Raw genomic sequence first — 21,929 nt, 5'->3', positions numbered from 1 at the left:
TTGGCTGATATTTATAATTATTTAGCTCGGAAAATGTATACTTTACTCTGTTACTTCAAAAGAATGTTGAAAAGGAACTCGCTGAGCATTACAAAACCTTTTGTCTTATTGATTTATGTGGTAACCTCAACAACGCAGAATATTTCTCAGACAAAGTCAAAACTATCCCTTAGCATTTCATGGTTCTATATATATACAAACATTCGGGATTTAATACTGCCTGGAGAAGTGTCAAATAAACAATAACAGCACCCGGACGCACGTGGAGGAATTTTTTTTTTTTTTTTTTTGAGAGCCTGTTTCCCGAGGAATTCATATTTCTAGATTTAGAATCGTCTGCGATGCGGCGTGATCCGATCAGCTCAGAGTGGATTTCGCTGCATCGCATTCGATACGTACCTTTTCATGAATCGCGTTTGCTTTATTCTGCTATTTCAACCTCGGGAGTTTGATCTTGGGCGTTTCTTTTTCTTCGGCTTTGCGTCACGCAGCACGAAGTTACCGTGGGGAAGAATTCTAGATAAGGGTATTCTGAATTTGAACCGGAACGATACGGTTTCGAAAAGCCATCTCCACGCGAAGAGCCAGAAAATTTTAATAAATTTATAGCGATACCCAAAGGGTTCAGAGAGCCGATTCAATAACGTTGACAAGACGCGAGGGGAAAAATATATACTTCATCTATACGCATCTCGAAATCTGATTTTATATATTTCCCATCGTGGTATTCTGCTTGTTCTGCCTTCGAGTTTCAGGTGGGTAAACTCTGTGTACGACGAAGGTCGATAAATTCAATAAAACCCAGCATTGGACGGGTAAATGTCTCTTTACACTGTTTCTTTAAAAGGCACTATTACTTGACAAGCAATAACAAACCAACACTCGCAACGTTCAAAGAAAATTCTCGCTTCCCCTTTTTTTATTTTCCTTTTGGCCTTTGACAATTTAAGGGTTATTTTGTGTTTCACTTGCCTTCACAGGTTCCATGGTCAATTAAAGAACATAACTCATTTAGGCCCTTTCCACTTACTAAATTTATACCATTATGTAATAAATTAGGAGATGAAAACATTAGTATAATTATAGCAAAACAACTTTAATTAATAAGAACAAATACGCACACATTTGGTGTGCAATTACAATGGCATTCTCCTGTGCAAAAAGTAGCGTATTTCCGGATGATTCTCCGCGAACTGTACATGTTTAAAAATTATTTTAAGCTCTGCAGGCTATCTAAGAGAGCGTCTATACGAGGATTTGTTTTTTCAGGAGAGTTGGATATGAAGTACGTCAGGGATTTTGTGAATCATATATTATTTTAATAATAATTTCTGCACAACAAAAGCTTTTTCGTACATTTCCTTTACATCAGCATACCTGTTCGGGAACATTTTAATGAGTTCGATTAACTTAGTCGCCTAATTCTTTGAATGTATTAAAAACGCGTGGGGGTAGCAGGCACCACACGATAACGCGCGACCTTTAAAAGTGCCGCAGGTAATTTTAGGGATTTACTGTTCCGCAAAAAAAGTGTCTGTAAGGCGTTAATAAAGTCTACGCTTAGAGACACACAAAACCCTGATTGCATAATGCAGGAAAAAGAAATGACATAAGAGGTTCAGACCTTTTAGTTTTTCCTAGAAGAAAACTGAAATATACTAAGGTTTCTTGAGGCAATTCATATTTACCAAAGTCCAGTGACAGACGAAGCGCCAAAATCACTTGTAAACGGAAAGAAGCTTGTAAGAATGTTAGTGGATGTAAGGGAACAAACGATAAAAATGTACACGAAGACACTTAAGGCTGCTAATGCGTGGGAAGGCGAAAGCATTAAAGTCCCGCAAAAGAACGTTTTGAGCAATGTTTCTACATGTATTAAAGTTTACGACGACGTCTAGGACGACGTCGAGGACGATACCTTAGAGATCGACGCCAAGTACGGCGTCAAGGACGACGTCGAGACAGACGCCTAGAGTACGACATCTAGAACGACCCCAAAAGGGCGAGGTCTAGGACGACCTCTAGGACGACGTATAGGACGACTTCTAGGAGGACTTCAAGGACGACGTCGAGAACGGCGCCTAGAGGACGACGTCGAAAACAAAGCCTAGAGGACGACATCTGGGACGACCTCATGTCACTGAGCTTTTTTCTGTTCATGATTGGTTCAGCGCTGTTAGAAACCTCGATAAAGTGCTTTTGACCCTTTCTGATTGGTCCCATCAGCTCGTAGCATCGGCTGCGTCTGGACTTTAAGTGAAACGAACTTTAGCGGCAGGGAGTCGGCAGCAGAATAGCAACGTCAGCGCGAAGTGCGGTTCCTCAACGAAGGGTAGGCAGCCAGTACATCCGGATCTAACCCTCTCAATATGGTAGCAGAACACGCAGAACTTGGCAGAGCGGAGGGAAAGGTTTCGTGCGCCTCGGGCAGATGGCGCTACTATCGCAGTATAATACATTCGTGTTGAAAATAAGAGTTGTTTAAAGCATGTTTTCTTTAAAAAAAACTAATAATTAATCAGAATAATGTACGTATCGACCACTTATTCCAAGGTACCCTGGCTTATGTTATGCCATAGTTCATACGGCTGCCCTCGCTGGAGCAAATCGCTAAACATTCCTGTTTTTTTATTTGCTCTTCCGTTGTGTAATCGTAATATTATAAATAACGAAGTCTTGTTTTCTATACAATTTTTCAAGATACACAACGTAAAAATTACAAGCCGCAAATGTTTTTAAGTTTCAAATCATTTCATCGGTCTTTTAATGCAAGTCCATTGTGTTTTATAAGGACCGGCTGAAAAACTTATTCAGCCAGCGAAACAATCATTCATAAAATCTATTGCACAAATGTAAAAAAAGCAAACTCTTTCAAAGCTATGGAACCAATATTAGTGGCTGGCCGAATCCCTTATTTAACTGCAGGTCAAGAAAGAACAGTTTGAAACTCGTTTTTTTATTTATTCATGGAAATAAAATGCTCTCCAAATAAGTCAAGATATTAAATAGCCACGATATTTTTATGCCACTTTTTTCGAAACATCAGGCTAGTGACGGAACAAAATAACCTAAAGTACGAGTTGGGAGCTTTTGTAATCTACAAATAAAACAACGGAGGCACGTTAAGCTCCGTTGATGGCACCATCATGCCTCAAGACCGATTGTGCTCCACCATCTCTCATCCGGTAAAATATTCCCGCAGGATCACTTACCGTGGAGTCGCACTAAAGCGTCCTTCGTCATTCATCACGGAGAAATGGAACGCGGCGACAATAGGAAAGGCATAAGATAATACTGTCTTGATTGGAAGTGACATATCAATTCTCGCCCACACGAATGTTCTGGCCGTGGGACGGGGCCACTAAAAGCCCTTCTGTCAGGGGACCGAAAGAAATGGTTCTTTTGGGCCACGTCGGTACTACGTATGTTGGGTGTCATCTCTAACGCGCTATGTAATCATTAAGGCGTTGCAGAAGACATTTCTTTCCATGGTCTGCATACGCGTGTTCTCATCATGCATCACCTAGATAGAACACGTTGTCTCGAGGGAGACCTACATTACCATTTATTGTTTTTTTTTTTGTAAGTTAATGGTGGGAATTAGACTATCTGAATATGTAATGTATCATATCTTGATACACATTATCAGCTCTGAGAGGGATAACCGTTGCAGCAATAGGTAAGGAACTAGTTGTTGCTGCTTACATTTTTATGGGCATCTTTACGAAAAAAAGTATAGACTTGGGTTTTATTTTAATGGTTATAATTCCTACGTTATGATTGAAAGTCAAAAGAAACATCTCGTTTGTGCGTAGACGCCTATGCTCCTGACTGGCTACTATACTGTTGGTGATATGATTACACAGTGTTTCATTTAACATTACACAATTACATAAAGCCTGCGACAGTTTGATACTTTAGACCCATGTTACGGATAAAAATAACAGGGCACAGGATGGCCAAAAAAACACACTTTTCACACAAGGCTCCAGAAATTATGAGGCGCTAGAGAACATTAGCCTTCTGCGTTAAGTCCATAATTCAAACTCTTTGTTCGCGGAACGCGAACAAAGAGTTTGAAGAGTTCGCCCATTGGAAAGCGTGCGGGAAGCGCCTCGGCAAGCACCTCATATCGCCACGCCGTACACTCTAAGAAAAAATGGAGGAAAAAAGTAACAACGGCGCGTCTTCCTCCCTTCTACTGACGCGCCCCCAAGCGGACACGAGAAAAGGGGAGGAACGAAACGTTTTCCTCCTTCTCCAGGCAGACGAAAGAAAGCTTTCGCTCTCTCCACTCATCTTTCGGTTTCGTTTTTCGAGCAGGTCGCGCACGTTGTTTAATAAACAGCTGTTGAGTTGATTGAGCTTCAGCGGCAGGGAAGGCCGCCTGTAATTCCGTCTTCTAGTCTAAACGTGCAGAACATTTCGGTTGCATTGACGTTTTTATCACTAATTTTATCAAACGAGCAAACGAAGCCGCTAGAAACAGCGAAGTTTCGGAGGAGTGCCAGCAGCGCCACGTAGACTGGGTAGGATGTCCGTCTCCGGATTGCGGGACTCACGCGGCACGGAAATATAGCAACTACGCAGCTACAGTCCTAGAGTAGCGAAACCACGCGAAACTGTGTCGGCGTTTTCGATGTTATAGAAACCGCTGGAACTGCGTCCAAGACAGGCAGGTTTTGCTGAAGGCTACCTGGGTGCCTTCCGTGCTGAGTTCGGTTCTCTTTTCCGATGCCAAGTGCAAACGGCGTTCAACGTGGTTCTGTATTTGTGCGTGTCAGCAATATAGCTGCAACATCGTGATGGCAGTGTTGTGGGTTGTGAACAGAAGACTGGAATTATCGCCGATGTGACCGTGTCTTCGCGTGTCAGTGGTGTAACAACAAGATGAGATGGCCTAACGTGTCGGGCATTGATGCCGCTGGTCGGGCCGTGATGGGACGAGGGGGCGGGGTGTCGCAGGTTGACATTTCGCTTTACATTAAAGAGTTCAATACCACTTGAGGGGTTACGTGCAATCGATCAACGTGCGGATAGTCATGTTGGAACGCTGGTCTGAACAGTATAAGCTCCTATTGTACAGTGGACAATGTGACTGTCAGTTGTCTCGTCCCCTAGAGCGATTGCGCTCTGGGGCAAGGACAACAGTACGAAATCGTGACGGAAAGTGCGTATATTTACAGTGTGGAATTTTAGCATTAAAAATAATAGTAGGTAGAATAGAGAGAGAAAAAAAAGCTACCCTTTATTTTGCTGTTTAAATATTCCACGGTTCCTGGAGAAACTGCCCTCCAAGTGGCGCGCTGGGATGAGCGCTAGACGTTTTCGGGTTCGCCACGGCGTAGCTCCGTACACTTAACACCTGCCGCAAGTCGCGGCTTTCACTGCATTCAAGTTGTTCGAAAAGCGATTTCTCAGCCCGTGAAGCATCAATTCCAACTGAATGAATATCCGCTCTACAGAGATTAATTCAAGACGGCAATTCCAGCTTTGCGCGAACAGCAGGAATAGAAAAACAAACACAATAGAAATACAGGCTACGACGTGCCGTGCGGGGAAACAAGCTCATGGCTTCGAACCGCATTGGAGCGGCTTGATTTATTGGCTTTCAAATAATTACGGCATAATCGAGCGTTTGCTTTTTAATAAGAAATTCATCCCTTGAGCCATTCAAAATACTCTCAGAGGTATGACATTCCTGGAAAGAAATCAACACGCTGGGAATATTTTTTATTGCTTATTCAGTCACCGAAAAATTCCGTCCGTTGAAAACGACCAGTATAAAAGACGGAAACGCAGAGCACGGGTGTAGTGTTCGGTCTAGTGTGGTGTGCTGCTGTATTGATGTTTGTATGTGCCATGCATGTGTATGCATGTGCTCAATGTACGTTCTCCTGATGCTTGTACTATGCGTAACGTGTGTATAGTAGAGGATCCCCATGCGCAATAGTGGACTGAAAAAATGAAATTATTTTTTGTAGAACAGGAATTGGGCGGTACCTTGCGCCATAGCCTAGCTACTTGCAATTACTCTGCTTGACCCCGCCATCTGGTGACTAGCGATGTAACCTTCTTTCACGCTACGCGATAAACAGCGGCTTCGAGTTTGCTCTCTCGAGAGCTGCTTTTGGTTTCGCGGATTGAGTTTGCCCTTCTCCGTGATGTGCGGTTGATGAAGGAATTGTGACTCGAGGAACACCAAAGGTAAGACGCAAAGTGCGCGAAGTAACTGGGTATCGGTTGTCTCCGTTTAACATCGCGGTGCTGTCGACGAGAAGACTGAGTAACTGCTTTCGAAGCGCAAGTTTCTGTACTTGTGGGGGGAATCATGCTTCAGAAATAAACACAGTTCGCAGAAAGCTCGTGTTACGCTTTTATTTGCTGCTCCTCTCGTCCCGCACAAAAGACGTAGCGTCCTCGTCAAGCCTTATTGGGCTCCGTTCGCTCGATTCGGGGCCGCCATATTGAGATGCAGGCGACGGAGGAACTTTGCTCCCCTGCTTCAGGGACCAAAGTTTCTCCCTTTCTAAAGGAACATAGGTTACAAGACTGTTCCTCCCCTAAGGGAGGACTATCCATACCCTTTTTTCTAAGAGTGTAGTGTTCTTCTGCAGCATAAAGGCGGCTTGCTTACTGCTTACATCGCTATCACGATGGCAACGAACGCCCAATTACCTTTACGGACGGCGCGGGTATCATCGGAGAGCGTGCTAACACTTATTAATCTTCGTATTTTGTTGATCTCCAAACCAAGATGAATGAGGAACATTTAGAGATCACAGGAAGCTTCCGAAAGAGCGCAAGCACCACGTGATAAGTAGCGGCCACTATTCCGCGGCGCCCGCCGGGCGCAGCTACATGTTTATTTAGCGCCTAAATATAGCTATTTTTTTAGGGGCGAAGCTCCTTAGGGTCTAGCCTTGTCCGGCGTCCGTGCTGACATCGATTGTTTGCCATCCCATCTGTCTTCTTAAAAAAGAAAAATATATATTTGCGCAGTCGACAGAATTCGAACCTGTGCGGGGAGACCCCAATGGATTTCTAGTCCATCGCCTTAACCACACGGCCGCAACTGCGGGACGAGAAGGGGGCTCTGAGATGTGGCAGTAACTCAAGAGCTGGGGCTTCTGTCATGGATGAAACGTTGCATGTAGCAACTCAACGTCTATACAGGAGTGAGCGCTGCGGTCAAATGCGTATATAATCGCGTTAAACTTTGCATGCATTGGCTCAACGTTTATAGACGAGAGGGCGCTGCGGTCAAATGCTCAACTGCGTATATAACCACGTTCCATACCACACATTCCATAACAACGCAACCCGGAACTCATCACTACCTATGAGCAATAAAAAAATCAGTACCATCAGCACCACCTATGGACAAAATCAGTATCATCAGCACCCACCAGAGCTTCGCCCCAATCAACATCAATCACTACGTGGAGATGCGGTCACTTTTTCGTTGTAAATTCGTTTTATGACTTCCTCTTCCCATCCAAGCTGTATAAAAAGAAATTGCTTTGCATGTGTCCTTTAAAGAAAATACCCCGTTTTTTGTCACACTTTATGATCTTAATTCGACACGAACTGTGAGTTTCATACAGTTCGCTGAAATCATTAGTTTGGTGTCTCAGAACTAAATCTTTGTGCTTGGAGTACCCGAAATGCTCGAAAGCGAAGAATCCTTTGGTTATATGAAATAATATGTGCACACTTATGTAGATTCCTTGCTACTCATAAGTACGAAATAAGGCGGCTCTTCGTATTACATCGGTGGTCATACTACCGAAAGTTCGGATTTATGTTAGAACGCAGCTCTTAGGGGCTGGTTTCCGTGTTTCGTGGCGTCGCCCTCGGCGTCGGCATCACCGCCTTGCTAAATTTCGCAAAAAATTGAATTGGGGTCGAGGTTTCGTGAGGTCAATTTTCCCGCTAAATCTAACAAAGGAATTGATCTTATTGATGGGTGACGTGACACGAAGTCATGCGACGTCATTTTCCCCCTAAATTTATCGGGAAAACTAAATTGGTGTTGAGTTCAGGTGGTATCAATTTCCCCGCTGAATTTAGCGCGGAAACATAACCCGCTAAGTTTCCCCTCTTTATTTAGCAGCGAAATTTTTCCCGCTATATTTAGCGAGTTAAGGAGGAGGAGGGTTTCGTTTCATAGAGATTTGTAAACGTCTGCAATTTTTTTTTTCGAGAACCACCCCAGGCCCACATATTTTATGGAAAACATTTAATCGGATGCGACCCAACGCCGGAATATTAAACTCTCCGCAAGTGAGGCTACAACGACAGACGTGTTAGGGAGAACACTTGAACATTTGTTGGCTTGTGAGGCGAGCGTTCCTATAGTTTTATGACTACCCCAGTAAAAAAATATTATACGCAAATGAAATTTCTTTGCCCAATAAAGGTATAAGATCAAGCAAGATCATATAGCAGCATACAAAATCTTTATGAAAACAAATAAGAACAATATAAGATTATATAACAAGATTTAAGACACTGATAAGTTTTTCTTATAACTTCCTATATTAACTTATATTGTTCCTAAATGTTCTTATAAGGTGTTTGTGTGCTCTTAAAAATCTTCGATCACATGCGATTATTGAACAAATAAATTTATAGTCCGTACATATAAGATATTTTTTTACTCGGTTAGCGTGTAATGTTTAAACTGCAATTACAAAGCTGCCATTCACTATGCACATCATATTTGACGCTCCGCAATCATAATTCCATGCTCTGTTAGCTTCAATTTATAAGTCACCCACGAGTAGTTTTCATAACGTACAAATAAGACAGAAATATTTAAACAGATGATGGTCAAAATTTATGAAATATATGATTAATCGACGAAATTGTAATATCATAAAAAAATCCCAAGCTATTTTGTGTTTGACGTTGTCTAATAAGTTAGATGGAAGCGACCTAAAAAGATGTCTAAAGCTTCTTCGCCTTTTTGAACCAATTGTCTGCGCTTTAATACCTATCTCCTACACTTGATTTTTATAAATTTAAAGGTATAAGTAATCCATTATTTTTAACTTAACAAAACAAAAAGAAATCTAAGATTGACCACCTCGGCATTTCGTTCTTTTACGTATGGAATTTCAAATGTAGCATCAAGAATAAGCAGCTTCCCCGTCCTAAAAATACAGGCCGACGTGGTTTAAAGTCAGGGATGCAGAAGGCGAGGGAAAATGGGAGAAAGGGAGCGATCCAAGATGGGATATAATAATAAAAAATACCCAATAGAAGAAAAAAACGGCGGCTAAAATATTCAAGAAAAGAATGGCAAGACATTTAACTGTTTAAAGTTAGATAGGCTCCGGTGACAGATTGAGACCAAAAATCCTTTTTGAGCCCACGAAATCCCTGGGTTTAAAGTGACTCCGATGAAGGGCTTCTGAGAGCAGTTGGGCGAAAAACGGCCCGGATGTCTTCACTTTCGTTAAAATTTCCCCTGAGAGCACTCGGAATCTTCGGGCGGATAAACAGGTGGACGGCGTGCGCTTAGCTTCCACATTTTGATGATAGGGTATTTTGCTTGTTCATGTTTCGTTTCATTTCGGTGGCCGTGATGGTGCCAGATGCGAAGTGATACGGTGACAGACGGCTTGTCGTCTCAGCTGCCTATACGCTCAGAAGTCAATAGAAGTAAACATATAGAAAAGCGATATACAGCAACAAAAAAAAAAAAAAAACGATTCTACGCTAGAGTTTTTTGTTTTTTTTTAAGATCAAGCATTGTGTATTTTGAACGATTTCTAATATACTTAGATACTTTGTATGCTCGCCGTCTGGTACACACCTAACCAACCCAGAGAAGTCGCCATGACCTCCGTAAAGTTTCAAGCAAATACTGGAATGATGCCTAATTTTTAAAGTTGTAGGAACTCATTTAAGGGAGTGTTAATATTACAATCGTAGTTTTGATAATAATGACCTACTTTAATATAATTAATTTAAACTGTAAACTTGGGAAATTGGCGGGTGGAGGGGCTGCAGGAGTCTAGGACAACATGTAGAAAAATTCCAACCAACAAACAAAGAACATTGTAACAGAGTTAAGAATTATTCTACTGAATGCAACCACGCAGATTTAGCTCAAATATTTTACTACATATAACATAAAGTCAAGGCTTCTGATAAGCTAGAATCGCGCTAATTTAATTATGGTTTGCACTTTATAGCAGCGAAAAATAAACTCGAGAAAACGTAATATCAAGCTCCTTGCAAAGGTGTTAATGAAATCGCAGTGTTAACATAAACCATCACTTAAAGCCTAAAAACCCGTGTGTGCCATATAATTTCTACAGGACTGTCTAACATGCGTCTTGGAAGTAAATCCCAACCGCTGGATATCTAGCATGCACACGTAAACGCTCTTAACTCTAGTTTTCCAAGAGATGTTTATCTTCACGTTTGCGCAATGTGAGAACCTTTCGCAGCTATGGAGGAACGAATCGGCGTGCGACCGGGTTATGTATCCCGCTCCAACGGGTGCGCGGGCAAAGCTTTTTTTCTCCTTGTCAACATTTCTCTTTTTTGTTGTTTTTATTCTGCGGCATGTTTTTATTCTGCGGCTTGTTTTTATTCTGCGGCTTGTTTTTTATTCTTCGACTAAACTTTTGTTCAGAGTCTGACTGTACGTATGGGGGCACAAGGCTGTACGACTGTACGTATGGGAGTACGAGGCTGCCAAACTGCAGTATGCTTTATTCTGAACTCCTTTCTTCTTTTTTTCCTGGTGAAACGCGGAAGGGGGAGAGTAGGGGGGGGGGGGGGGGGGGGGTCCCCTTACGAGGGATCCACGAGCCGCACTTGGACCAGCAAAAAGCCGCATGCGGCTCGCGAGCCGCGGTTTGGCCACCCCTGATATATATATATATACCGGGTGTTTTTTTTTTAATTCTTAGAAATTTGTTTTAAAAAAGACCATGAAAGCTACACTTATGTGGTTTGTTCAAGTGTGTTATGCGCCCAGGGGGACATTATGTGGGTGGCTAATCTCTGCGATAAGTCGGCTATTTAATTAATATTCACTAATTAACATTTTAATTAGGAATAACAGACACATGGTTCCAATTAGAAACTCGCTGCGCGTCGTCCAAAACCCCTATATCAGTAATTTTTAGAAAGACTTTGAAGCGCGTGAGAAGCCCAGTAGTGCGCTGAAGTTACCTGCCCACTACTGCGCTTGTACCGCGCTTTTACCTGCTCCACGAGTTACCACTCGTGGAGCAGGTACAAGGCTGGGGCTAGATAAGAGACGGAAAAATTGTGCGGGCGCCTTACCGAAACCGCAAGCCATGTGGTAACATTAGTGCACTACTACGCTTCTCACGCGATGAAAGTCTTCCTGAAAACGACTGATTTAGTGGTTTTCAATAACGCTCAGCAAGTTTCAAATTGGAACCAAGTGTATATTTCCACAAATTGAAAAGTTAATTAGTGAATTTTAGTTGATTAGCCGACTTATCGCAAACATTAGCCACCCACATAATGTCCTCCTGGGCGTAGAACTCACTCGCACAAAGCGCATAAGTGTAGCTTCCATGGCTTTTTTTTAAAACAAATCTGCAAGAATAAGAAAAAAACACCTGGTATATATATATATATATATATATATATATATATATATATATATATATATAGATAGATAGACAGATAGATAGATAGATAGATAGATAGATAGATAGATTGATTCTGGTTGAAGAATAGTGGGTAGACCTCAAGGAAGCTTGCTTTGAGGTCTATCAACTATCCTTCCATCGGACCCACTCAGAGCACGGCGTCGTTAAGACGTCATTACAACCCCCTGAAAAATAAGTAGACGAACGTCCGCCCCGCGTAGGAGTCCTCGCTTGTTTAGGCACGCAATCTGGTCATGTATGAGACTCGAGGGTTGCGTGAGTGTTCGCCGGTGACTTCGTATCCCATTCCAGGCTGCTTGCCCAATAAATGGGGACTGCGAATATTACTTCACGGAGTTTCGGAAAGTGTTTCTTGAGTGTCCAATCCTTGATTTTAAACAATCTCCCTCACGAATGTATGCGAAGATATTAGCAGTAACCGGGGTCCGGTATCGAGTGTTCAATTCCTTAGCTGCTCTCTGCGCCATCACAAGGGGTGACCAAGGACGCAATCGCGGGTGTACTGGAATAGTTCCGAAGCAGAGGCGGAAACAAATAGGGCGCGTTTACGCTTTCGACTATACGTACCCTATATGACACCTTTAACTCCGTTGAATTACGGCTAAGTTTATGTTTTCTTTGACCAGGGAGTGGTACAGTCTGGCCAAACGGATGGACAAACAGAGGAGTCTTCTCGAGACGCCTCTGTTTCTCCATCTTTATAATTTGTTTCCTTAATTAGTCTCCAGTAATAATAACTAAATTGTAGGAGTCTTTCCCCCTCGTTACCCGACCTTCAACGGAGTAGTATCATTTTGTCACACTTACGTTTGTGGAAATTTCGTAAATTGCAAACTTCGTCTCAGTATCACTTTACTGCCCCTTTTCGACCCCCCAGTTTTTTTATGCTCAAATGAAACTTCCTGTTGTTCTATTTTGTCATTGAAGAAAAAAAAAAGGATCCAAAAAGTTTTACATTGCTCTTGTGCTGGTCCGCCACTATTCTCGTTGTCACGGAGCATCCCTGATTCTTCTAGACGCTTTTGAGTTGGCCGCTCTACTTGAGGCCCGAGACACTGCGCTGTATGAACGTCAGAAACTGGAAGAAAAAGGCCGTTTATTTGGAGCTTATGTGTCGTGCTGTATTTCTAGAAGCAAGAATGACTATAGGCGACCGCCGGAATATATACGACCGGAAAGAGAACTATTTTTTTTTTATCTGGGAGACTCTATTGGTTGAGAGCTCAAGCCACGCAGGATGGCCACCCTTCAAACACAACAACAACACAAAGCTTTCATAGGAGGGAATACCACATAGTCTAATGGATGATAGTCTTTGGAGCCTGAATTGAAAACTTCGACGTGTCCTCGGACGGAAAAAAGGGATACTGCAAAACATGACAGTCTTCGTTACAATTTTTTTAATGAGCGCCTTTAAATATTTTGGAGTAGAGTAGCTTTAAGGTAACAACCCAAGATCAATCACATAAAACGACACTCAGAAGGAGAAACAAACGCGCTGAGTTACAACTCTTTTGCATTCTGCTACTTGTTATCTTCATTACGTTGACTCCAAATCTCAATGACTAACAAAATAGCACGAATACAGGAACCACTTCTAAATACCCTGGTCCAAATGGCCACAGAGCACCCACAGAAAATTTGTGTGGGGTCCTAGAGGTCTCTATGGGGCACCCATGGGGTTGTATGGGTGTCCTGAAATCTCTGTGGGGTCAGGCCTGTGGGCCTATGGGACATGCGGGTTACTGTGTGGGGTCCTTTGGGTAACCCACACAGCCTGTGGGGGCTTCTTTGGGTAACCCACACAGCCCGTGGGGGTTCTTTAGGTGACCCACAGAGCCTGTGGGGATAAAACTCTGGCTTTTATGGGACATGTAGGAAATTCTATGGGTTGATGTAGGTACCCTGCAGCCTGTGGGGATAGAGCCTAGCATCCCATAGGACAAGTGCGACATTGTGCGGGCTGCTGTAGGGATGCCACACGCTAGGGGGCGCTCTGTGTAGCTACACGGGACATGTGTGACGCCTATGGGAAGCCTGTGAATGTGCCCCTCAAGATATATTCTACAGAAATCATGCAAAATATAACTTTTTTGTAAGTCTTTTTTTTTTAATTACATCGTTCATCCCAGTGCGCAGAACACTACGCCGACGACGTCGACCACGCGGGCTTTTCTTCGAAATGGGGCTTCTAATGCACAGGCATCAATACTTTATGTCAACATTGTTCCGAAGTCAGTTTCGTGTTCTGTGTTGTGACCTTATGAGTTCTGTATTCTAGCGAAAAAGCGTATTGCCAAAATGCAGAGCAATAAATCTATATGTTTATAGGCAACAGACAAATTAGATGCAGGACATGACTTATCTGGACTCTTATTAGGTTTGTTGTACAGATATCCAGTGAAGCGCAAACAAAACAAGAAAAAAAGCTAGTGCACTGATGAGTATACATGAACAAATGCAATCATCTTGCAGCAGAATAGTGATTAAGTCTAAAAGAAGAGCATGTTTTAAAAAGGCAAATATGGAGACAGACTGAAAAACAAAAAGCAAGCAGTTTTTCCTGAGCAAAATGCATGTACCCAGGTAGCACACCGCGTCGGTCGGTATCGGGACTACGCCGGCCGGTCCTGTAACAGGATGCGGCGCCCGGCCACGGGCGCCCTTGAGCTACCGGCCCCGTCCGGCGTTGGCGTCTCGTCTTACGAACTGGCCAGTTGAGCAGAGGTTACAGTGACTGGCCGGAATTGTGTTTTTGCTGTCTTTGCTGGCCAGTATTTTCATGGAGGTTCCAGTAACTGGCCGGCATCGGTATTTTGCTGTCTTTGATGGCCAGTATTTACATGGAAGTTCAGTAACTTTCTGGAATCTGCGCTTTGCTCTTCACGCTGGCGAGTCCTGCCGTTGAAGTTCGGTTTGCTGACCGACATCGTTTTATTTTTATTTTTTTGCCGTTTTCACTATGCAGTCACATCATTGAGATTCCGACCAACTGCGGCATGAATAGCATGAATAGCGAGGGGAAATGTTTGCGTTGATAAATCCTTCGTAAATGACTGCCGACGCTGGCGTATTTGATCCCAGCGTGCCAAGGCTGACGTGTTTTACCGCAAAAACAAGAAAAAAAAAAAAAAACAATGCGGCGAGGAAAGCACATTCAGGATATTGAGAATCTGAACACGTACGCCACGAAAAATAAATTTTACAACGACGAACGATATTTTTTCAGGAATCTAGTTTAATTTGATGCACTATACTTAACGTCCGGTGGTATACGCACGTGTTTGACTCGGATAAAAAATAAAAACGGTATAGCGGATCAGTGGCGTCGCGAGGGTCAGGGGCACCCGGGGCGGTAGCCCGCCGCGACACCCCCCCCCCCCCCCCCCCCCCTTGTGACGCCACTGTAGCGGAGCCTCCGAATGAAAAAAAAAAAAAAAACACGTGGCAGGCTTGAGCACCCGCTTTGAGCTTCAAAAACAATAATAAACATTACTCTCCAGAAACCAGAAAAAGTAATTGTATTTATTGCTCACGACGCCACGAAAGGCACGTAAATCTCCTCAGACCATGTTATTAGTAATTTTAATTGAGTGTGAAAATATGCTGATTCAGGCAGGAATCAAATGTCTTAGTTACGATCATCTAACAGAAATATTTCAAATGTTCACATAGCCAGACGATCTGTCGCCCGAATCCCGATAGCTTATGTTATAGACATACCGCACCAGAAAAGCGGGAATATAAAAAAAACCTTCCTTTTTTTTCTTTTTTTTTTTTAGCAGAAAAAAACGAGAAACACCAATGCGCTGTGGATGTCTGCCCTGCCGGGTTTGTGAACGTGACCCCTTGACGCTACGAAACAAATGTTATAACACCGAACGATACCGTTTCTGCTAGCTAGTTTAAGTATCCGCACTGTTCTTGGATGTCAGAAATAAAAACATGTCTAGGCCTAATAAAGAAGTAAAACTGCGGAGTGCAACCCCGATAAGTGAAACCAGGATGTACCAGAACAAAATTAAGTACTACTTTCCGGTAGTCAGAAAATTTAGAAATGTGCTTAATACGTAGCGCGCTATGAGCTTAGGTAAATAACTGCCTTAAAGTAGCGGTATTTTCGTTTGAATAGTGGGTAAAGATGACCGCCTTCAGTCAAACTTTGGCTGTGGCAGCTAGTTTGACCACTTACGCATTTTCCCATTTTTCTCTCAATATTACCATTATTATTACCTTCCTTACTTCGTTGAAAGGATTTGCGGCGCTTGCCTATTACACTGACCCACCTATTAGCACGGAGGGAGCGAATTATCTCGGCAAAACAAGAGGGTCACGGCCTGTGCATGTATCACAATTCAAACTTTGGCTCGCACTTCCTATTTTTACATTTTCAGTGATTTTTACCCGAAAGTAGGGGGCCGGCGACCGCAAAAAAAAACATAGCAAATATTTAAATCAATAAAAACAAAAAAAAAAACATAATAAAAAAAAATTACAAAATATTTAATTTTTTTGGGATTCGAACAATCGACCATATGATCACAAGTATAACGCGCCAACAAGATAGGCCACGCGCCCCATCGGTTGCAGTGGTTTTTTTTTGGAACTTATATGTCTGCTAAATTCGTTTTTTAAACATTGGGTGGCTAGTCTCGTATTTAATTTTCGCTACCTGTTCAGGATTGTATTTCTAACACTGTGGTGATGTTGACATGCTCAATAATTTAATATTACTGCGTCTTGTAATCGTTTTAAAGCGCTTTGCTGATCGTTTTATTGCAAGCGTGTTGAAGATACGCGAACATAGCCTCGGTAAAGTCGCTAGGCATCCATAATAGCCAACGAATGCGATCCAATATAATCCACAATCTTATTTTGCACGTTTTGCCGGTCGCGTTGTCTGTGTGTGTTTCAAATCTCCGTCATAAAGTAAATTTACCGATTATTCGTGATGCGTGGAGTTCACCTTAGTTTCAAATGTGTCTGAAAAAAGGAAGCTACTGTGAGCCGTGCAACTACGTCGAATCTGCTCAACAGCCGAGATCGTGGCACGGTCGTTTCAAAGTAAGTTCCTTTCTTTGTTCGTTAGGGCTAGATTATTCTTTCCTCCCTTCATAATGCTTGTTATTGTCTCTAGATCACTTGCTTGTATCGTTGTTACTAATTGTGCGCGAATGGTGTTATGCCAGGCTGTGTTTCTTCTTTTTTTCCCCGATGCAGAGCACTCCATCCTCGCACCAATTAGCGGTCACAGATGAGCGCTTAGGCTGCATACTCGCTCCAGGTCCATCAGTAGCGGCGGAAATTTTCGGGACATGGGGGCGGGCGGGGGGGGTGGGCGGGCAGGCAGTCAGGCAGGCAGGCAGGCATGCTAAGACGGAAAAATAAAGGGAGGGGGGGGGGGGTGGTTTGATTGCCTCCCTCCACCGTACTGTTTACTGGTAAACTAGAATATCTGGAAGAGCGCGGTGCCCCTCCATCGCCGAAGCTCTAGGTTTGACACCACAGGTGGATTCTGTGTGCGTATTTGCGTCCGGAGAACTGGACCAGGCAAAAGTCAGCGATTGATTGATCGAGCAGGCCCGTAGCTTCCGCCGCCCAGTCGCCTGCAAACGACTTCATTTTCTCGATTTATAACCGGAAAAGAATTGCCAAAAATTGGTGCCGCGGTAAAATCACCCCACGGTGATTAATGCATAGCATGCCACTCCCGATCGCAAAAATTTGTGCCCGCGAAAAACTTTTTGACACCGCTTCTGGGGTAGTTTACAAGCGTGTCCTTATTTTGAATTGTGTCGCGCCAATTTATGGGAGGTATATTTTGTTCAGTGTAAGTATATAGTGTTCATACCTCACCCAATTCCTGTTTTTTTCTCTTTGGTACTGCCTTTAGTGAATGGTGTAGGTTGTAATTGTTTTTGGTAGTAAGGGGATGAGCTGGGGCTAATTGAACACCTTGAAAATTAGTTCACAAAAAGTCATGGAGACAACGAGGGTAACGCATAGACCACATGCAAGCGCAGACTCAACTCGCATAAACAAAGAAGGAAATGAAGAATGCGGAAGGAGCTCGAGCAGAGGCCCAAGTGGAACGCGCTGATTTACCCATTCGCAAGTGCAGATTTTAAAACCATAATTTTCTCGTCGTTTAAGGTAACAGATCGATGGCTAATACATCAAAACAGCTCAATTTCTATCTAAAATTCACGATGGACTGTCAGCTATCTATCCACTGTTTACACTGCTCGTGTATGTCATCCTTAGAAAAAAGCGTGGATAATTAGCATATACTATGAAAAACATAAAAGAGGATTATTTTAGGCGTTTATTATTCATAGTATGGGCAACCAATGTGTCTGCACATTCGTCTGTTACTTGAGCTAACAAGGAAATTGTTTTTAGCCTTGTGGCTATGGTTGAGTTAACACGTTCCACTTGGACCTGTTTAGACTTTTGCTAAAACTCCTTCTGCATTCTTTTTTTTTTATTTTTGCTATAATTTATGTGACTTGGGAGTCTGCAGTTGTATGTAGTGTATGTATTCCTCGACCCTTTATTCCTTGTTTTTTGTGTACTATTTTTTAATGTGTTCAGTTAGAATGAACTCACCACTTTACTACATGGAAAGGATGTTGTTAATTCTAGAACTTCTGTAAAACAATCTACCTGACATCTTTGCCTCGCGCCACGGTTCCTGAAGCTCAGTTCTCCGAGCACAGCCTTTTTGATTTCTCTGATGCTCTCTTCTTTCTTTTGTTTTTAATGGATTGAGTTGCTAGTGTGCACCTGTCTGTGTTCTACGTGTTCCTGTCCTTTTGTCCTTGTCTTTTTTTTTTTTTCGCACTTTTTTCAAGTTGGTCCACAATATTTTTTTATTGTATATTGTACTCTGTTTTCATCTTTATACTTACTGCAGCCCTTGCCAAGCAGAAGTTGGCATTCACTTTCACCATCCCGATGTGAGTGTCCTGGGACGACACAGGATGACAGTCTCCTCTGCTGAAGTCCAGGCTTCATGGGAGACTGCCAAGGCTGTTTATGGTAAGGTGCTCTATATATTGGGCAATACAATAGCAACTTATTGCTGCTGGGAGTGTTCTAACATAGACTGTGTTTATGGGCTGGCCTTCAGCAATTCTAATGCCACTCGCCTGGAATGAAAGCCTCTAGGGAAATTGCACATTTCATTCGTAAGCGGAATGCAGAGTTGACAACAGAAGTGCATCACTACTTGCATGCAGTGTTGCTGGGTGTTGTATTTTTTTGTATTTCTTTATTTAGTGTTCCCAATAATGGCTAAAGCCTTCCCATTGGTGCGCTTGTTAGCCCCTAGTCCCACTAGAGCGACAATACAGAAGCAAACGACAGTGACGAGGCTCAAACCAGAGTCTCTGTCCCGATTTCACAGGCTTGTGCATAGAATAAAAGAGGCTACACTCGGATACAAGTATTACGCACGCGAGGGTATCTTCGGCAGGCTTGCAATCACCCGGGGTCACTTCACGAGCACCGAACGACTATAAACGCCTGCCAAAGGTATACCATCGCGAGGATACCGCATGTGTTGAAGGCTTGTCGGTGTCGTCTGTTTCTGTTTGTCGCTCTAGTGGGACTCGGGCATAAGTAACAACACACAAGCACAAACGAACGGCAAGAGTGGTAAACAGTGCCTCTCACGTCCTTCGCCACCGTGCCCATTGGTTTTCAGAGAAGTTTCCAGTATTAATATCTATAATATTTTGTCATATATCGCACAAGGACACAACCAGGAGCTGTACCTACAATTCAACACTCACAAGACTTGCGTGAATACACCCCATAGCTGGTCGCATTTTCAGAGTCATTTTAATGTTGCGAAAATAAATAATGACATTGGCATATTTGTCGTGCCAAATGCTGTCACACCTGTTCCGAACTCTGGTCTCCACGTACTGCGGACTTTTTGCATCGATTCTTGTACATCTCTGCCTCACTTATGCCCAAAAACATTTTACTCGGTCTATCAAGCCGTGTAGTCAAGAAGCTATAATCTGTAAAACTCTTCAGAACACTCCTGAGTTGCGAAGCTTTGCAGTAGATATTTATGAAAAATATTCCGTGCTATTTCCTAACCTCGAATACATGACTGCAGGAGCATGGTATGCATTCAACATACTCTCTTTGACAAGCTAAAGCATCATAAATGTCATGTCCACGACCCTTACTATACCTATTAAGTTTTTGGCTGACAGTGTCATAGAAGCTGCGTATGGGCTGGACCAAACTGCAATCAGCCTTGTGTTATGTGGCACTGCTCTCCATGTATACACAGGGGCAGGAGTGCAGCCGCATTGCTCCAAGCTGGTGCGTGGTTGGTTGACCCCACTCCCACTCTCAGCTTTTATTGTAGCATTACACACATCATGTGGCAGTCCTGCACATTGTTCTGACTCATGTCATATATTTTTTTATATTTTTCACAAAATAAGTGGCAGCAGCACCAGCTCCTGTGATGCAGAGCATGTGCAACACAGATGCAGCCTTCGGTGGTGCAGCTGCAATACCTACAACCTTAGATGGAGCAGCTAGTACAGTCGGACCTGCATCCGCTGAGGCAGCTGCTAAAACACCTGCTAAGGTGGATCCATATCAGCTGCTAAACTTCCTAGAATGTGAAATGGTAAGTTGATTTGGTAAGTTTTTGCTTTATAAGAGATACCTCTGGAAAGAAGGCATTTCTATGCTTGCACAATGTCTTCAAGATGAAAAGGCCTTGACAATTTGTCATTGACCATCTAGATCTCGATAAATGTTGCTCAAATAAGATCTCTCTTTCAGCACCATCGCCACAAATTATTGTTTTTTGGTGTTGCATCACTTCAGCAGTGGTGTAAGACCCAAGTTTTAGTGTCTTGAAAAACATATCTAAGGCGACATCTCTTTGTAGAAAGTTTAAACTTGCATCTCTAACATTCTGCTCAACATTTTGAGTGCATTAGGCGGAAAGACTTGGAGCATCGTATTCCCCATTAATTACCTTTGGCCCATACATAAACCCTTTTCAGAAGTGTGTGCATATCCAAGGCCGCCATTTCTTAAACGCGGATTCCGAGTACGCTTTGGAAACAAGCGCCGTGTCAGTGATTGGCGTGGATAGACGTGAGTGCAACGTCAGCATTTCACATGGTCTTCGATCCAATCACAGCTTTCGTGTCCAACAAATGGCGACTGTCAATGTTGCTTGCTTAGGTTTTGAAAATGGTCTATTCTTCCTATGTTCACCAGGTACATGGGACTGAAACTCAGCACTCTTGGAGCATAAAGTGGCTTCTTCTCTTTTAAAGCGTTAGTTTTATAGTCCCATCCACGCTCGAGGTTGCATGATAACCCCGCACACAGGTAAAAAAGTGGCGCGCCTTGCACCGGCAACTCAAATCAGTGGGCGCATCTTCTCATGTTCTCTGTCCATTACACCGACCGAAAAGTTCGGGGGGGGGGGGGGGGGGGAATTCATGAAACACCATCTAAGGAGGCAAAGGGGGCTGGAAAGGGAAGAGCGAAATCACAAGGCCAGCCAGTGATCGCACTGTCAGGTTTTTTTTGAGCCGGCCAAATAATCTTCGCCAGCAGCCGACACTACAAGAGGGCTTGCCACCCAGTACCCCTTGCAGTTGACAGCGGTAGAATCAGGGAACGTAATAAAAGAACTTGATAGCTCGAGCACCGTAGTAGTGTTGCATGGGAGCTTCGCAGGATTTTTGAAAATGATTCAACTAAAAAAGGAGTTAAACTAACGAAACTTGCTTTAATCAATATGCACGAAGCAGCATTTCATGAAAGGAGGGTCTCACCACCGAATACACCGGTTTCGCTTCCTATTCTAATTTTTTATAGATGCATTTCTACGACGGTTGATGTCAAGGAGACGTGGAAAGCCTGGGGTGACAACAAGTGAACCAGGACATAAGGTCAAGCGTTGCTGTGAAGAACCTAGCCATTGCTCTGTGGGGGTCCAGTGTCCTGCAGAGGACTGTGGCCGAAATGGCGTCGAATGTCAGTCTTAACAAGGACAGCAGGCTGCCTCTGACACCCAAGAAAGCGGCATTCCTAAGAGGCGAGTGCAAACTATCTCACGTAAGCGTAACCTAAGCAGTTATTTGAAAAATCTTCTCAATCAAGGCAGTATCTCGGCAGCTAGTTGGTATTATACTGGGAGTTCACAATGTTTCGGTGATCTTTGGATGGACCGCATAAAACTGATAGGATTGAGCACACAGCTGT

This window comes from Ixodes scapularis, unplaced genomic scaffold, assembly GCF_016920785.2.
Source record: "Ixodes scapularis isolate PalLabHiFi unplaced genomic scaffold, ASM1692078v2 PGA_scaffold1__304_contigs__length_218370807, whole genome shotgun sequence".
NCBI lineage: Eukaryota > Metazoa > Arthropoda > Arachnida > Ixodida > Ixodidae > Ixodes > Ixodes scapularis.
Note: the sequence above shows the minus strand (reverse complement) of the source record.